At 43.4% G+C, this 4,124-nt stretch overlaps 1 long non-coding RNA gene across 1 annotated transcript; it reads right to left on the minus strand.

The window, feature by feature from the left end:
- Window positions 1-2,713: 2,713 nt before the first annotated feature.
- LOC311006147 lies at window positions 2,714-4,124 on the minus strand. The gene is made up of 2 exons (XR_014596374.1): window positions 3,727-4,124; window positions 2,714-3,123 (listed from the first exon to the last, which is right to left on the minus strand). It is a non-coding gene; the product is annotated as an uncharacterized lncRNA (long non-coding RNA).

Below are 4,124 nucleotides of genomic sequence, written 5' to 3' on the forward strand. Positions count from 1 at the left end.
CAGGCTGATACAGCATCCTGGTGGATCTGGATACAGCAGGAGGTGCAGTGGTAGAGCCAACCAGCTGAAGGATCATCTTAAGAGTTGGATGGTGGTCAGCAGGGGCAGATCCAGGGCACTGGAGCTGCTATTGAGCCCCCCCGACTCCCCTAACCCCGAGGTGATTCAGTTTTTTTTTGTTTTGTTTTTTTAATCAAAGTGAACCTTTAATAAAAATTATGAGACAATTTGTAGAAAAGTTCATCAGTGTTTGTCTTACCTAAGAAATGTGTCCCACTTCATGGTAGCATCAGAAGTTGGTGATCCTCTGTTATCAAGCTTTTATTGATCATGTGTCTTTTGTTCCTTGTGTCCTTAAGCTGCGTTCACACCGGACCTTTTGTTTTTAGAACGAGCGACGAGTTTACATGTTAAGTCAATGCAAACGAGCGGTGGAGCGTTTTATCGCTCGAGTCGCTCCCGTCGCTCGAGATGAGAAATCTTAACTCTCCGGTCGTCAGTCGCTCGTCGCTCAGCGCTGATTGGCTGCCGTAATGCCGGTGGTGCCGGTGTAAACAGAGGCACATGACAGTGGGCATGATGTCATCAAAGCGAAAATGCGAGTCTGTGGCTCTGTGCCAAATTGACGAGCGGCTGCACCTGAGCGACGGAGCGTTTTTTTCGGAGCGATACGAGCGACAGCGACAAAAATAAAAGCTCCGGTGTGAACGCACCTTTACTCAGTGACTTGTCTCTGCAGGACAAACACCTGGTCAATCAGATCATAAAGTGGGATGGTAGGTTTTATAGGTGAGTCTCAACTCAACCACACAGCTTTAGTGCAAGGCCCGAACTCTAAGGGCTTCTCACAAAGGTTAAGAGCGTCCTGGTTTCTGTCCAACACACATCATCAGAGGCAAACAACTCATTTACTCAAGTCCTGCAAGTTTGAAGTCCTGATACTTTTCTTGATGATTTTCTTGTCACAGCTCTTCCTGTTTCTGTTCCATATCTCTGTGACTAATATTCACTGCACCACATTTAACTGACAGGAACTATGTCTTCTGACAGAAACTAAACAGTTTCATAAACAAGTTTCATTTTGACAAAGCTTCCGCTCCCTCCCATGATTCACGACTCAACCCGGGAAACTGCTGCATTTCCTCCTCAGTCCCAGAGACGCAGACTGAAGAAGAGACGATCAGATTTAGCTTCAGACCAAACTAACAACTTCCTGTGAGTGAGTCCAGCTACTGCTACTGCTGCTTTAAAGGACAATTCCAGGCGAATTCAACTCAGGGGTGTATTTTCATATCATTTTAGGTCTAAAAGAAGGAATCTGAGGATTTTCAGTTTAATTGCTGCTGTTTTGCGGTAGTTCGCCACGGCAGCAATGAATGGGAGTGGATGTAAGTTCCGCTGCTTAGGCTGTTCACATCCCTCAAAGCCGCAGTTTTTTTTCCACAGACAGCGTCAGATGGCTACTTAAACATGCACCGAGAAGTTTGTTTACTTCAAGCAAGCCGACATGCAGGCACGTGCACACATAGGGCCCAAAGGGTGCTTGAGCCCCTGCCCTTTTTGCCTCGTATTAAAAAGTGCCCTTTTAAAAAAAATGTTTTATTATTATTATTTTTCAATAAATGCATTCCTGTTGTGCATGAGGATGTAAACAACCGCGCTGTAAAAATGCCACGGTTATCTACCGTACGCTTTTCCTTGTAATACACACGGTATTGTGTATGTACGTTGGTGTGTGTGTTGTCCGCTGCTGCTCCGCTCTGTCTCTCACTGAGGGACGGGGCTGCCCCGCGGTGCGCGCTCCCTCACATGCACGTCCAGAGAGAGAGAGAGAAGTAGAAGCTGCTGCCTCATTGATAACTCTGTGTGTGCCGCACATAGATGAGACATGACAGTGGAGCGACTTGTGTCGAATCTTGTGAGTTATAAATCCACCAACATAACTTCCTTGTCGGTTCTGACAAGTCGCCGTCCACTTATTCAACGAGCTTAATATGAGTCATATTTCAGAAAAGCGCCCATTTGTGTTTGTTTAGCTGACTGCTTGTTAAGAGTTAAGCCCCACCCCGTCCTCTGTCTAACATCACCTGAATGTAGTGAACAACAGCAACAGGAGGAATCACTCACTCAGCTTGATTTCACTGACTATTTTAATATGTTTCCAGATGTTGAGTTACTGGTAATTGTGACTTTGCTGTGGTAAATATTGCTGCTGTTCTGAAATATGCACAGTAGCAGTCACAGTAGTCATTTCTTGGTTTTGTGTGTGTAGCCTGTAGGCTTAGCCTACTTCTATTTTGCACTTGCACTCTTTTTTTTCTGCAAGCCATGTTAATGTGCACCCAATACCATATTAGCCTTAGCCTACCAGTTCAGAAGTCATGACTCTGTTTCGGGAAGTTGGGAAATTGGTCCAGCGTGTTGACTGCAGTCCTGAAGGCGTGCAGGCTTTCTCTACCGACTAAATAATAACTGTAATTTATTTTTATTTATTTATTTTGATATTAAGGCCTGAAAAAAATTGTACATAGGTACTTCCCTTTTCTGATGTTGAGCCCCTGCCCCTCTATAGTCATGTGCACGTCCCTGCCGACATGTTTGTGTAACCCACCTGAAGGGTAAGTGACACGGACCAGAATTTCCTAGACTCGAGAGGGAGAAATGTTAGAGTAATGAACTGGACACCAATTAAGCAAAAGGGAACATGCAGAGGTAAGTTTAGCAATATTTGAATGTATTGAAAGTATTAACACACATGTAATAAACAATGTTACAATTTCGGCCGGCCTTCTATATCATTTTCAATGTCTCTGAATCGGGTGCACCCTTAAAATAAAATAAAATAAAGTGTCTCTTTTCCGAGAGTAGAAAAATAGTGCTCCTTTAATGTTTGAGTCTTTCTCAGTTTGTTTTTCCCAAAAAAAGAATAAAAATAAAAAATAAAAAATTTGTATCGTTCTCCTTTAACTATGTGAATCCTTCACAGTCCTACCCGACCGATAGGACGGTGGTTGACGAAGAGATGTCCTCTTTGATCCAAGTGGTCACACGGGTTGGCTCGCCACTCTCCCTCGTCAGGAAGAGAATCTCACTCCAAGATCCAAGGTGTCCAAAAAACCCAGCCTGCGTAATACAACAGGGCTTGAATAAATCTATTCACCTTTTCTTTTTAACTGTACAGTTTGCATTTACTCAGTGTAATCAATATCAATATAAAACAACTTTTCCCACTGTTAACTTATTTCAAGATAACATGTTTTACAGTGTTAGCCTGAGGTTAACTTTAACTGTTTTTCTTTTGAAATGAAAAATAAAATCATTTAAATCACTGATAAACAATCAGAAATCACATGTAAACAATTTCAATATATTCACAGCTCGACAGTACACTCACACTGGATTAAGGTAAGTGAAATCAGGTAATATGAACTTGTTTTAAGTTGATATCAAGACCTTTAACCTGTGCCTGAATGGAGCAGCACAATAATACACATAAAAAACAAAGCAGTCTTCTAAATCAACACACAGCTTAATGGCGTTTCTCTCTGCTCACACAACGTGAATAACAGGCACATATACTCTTTCCCCACACGTACACACGCATTTCTCTCGTCTATCAAGGGGAAATAAACACCACACAGTGAGCTAAGGCTCCGGCTCGGCAGGTTAGCACACACCGCGAACGAATGCTAACTCATTGAGCTAGCTACTTTTCACCGTACTCACCGGGCAAAGAAAGGAATAAACAAAGGTGGGGTTCCCAGGGTCGCTTCTCGTGGTTACCGGACGCTCAGGTGCCAGCTCCAACAGCTCCTCTTGCTCGATATCCAGTGTTTTCTTCCGAACTTTTATCACTCCAAACACCTGTGGCTCTGCTCTCCTCATGCCATCATGCGCTCTGTGTGTGTCTCGGTGTGTCACACGAACATGCGCCGAGGAGGCGGGCACGAGCTGACTTCCTCCAATCGCAATTCAGCTGCTCCACTCTGAGCGAATGAAACCACTTGCTTCCTCACAGAACCACTACTGACCTCTGACCTCTGGGATAACCCAAATAAATAAAATACAGAACGAAATAAAGACTGCAATTAGTAATTAAATGAAAATTATGCTCAATAAAAGGA

Source organism: Trachurus trachurus (assembly GCF_905171665.1).
Source record: "Trachurus trachurus genome assembly, chromosome: 22".
Lineage (NCBI taxonomy): Eukaryota > Metazoa > Chordata > Actinopteri > Carangiformes > Carangidae > Trachurus > Trachurus trachurus.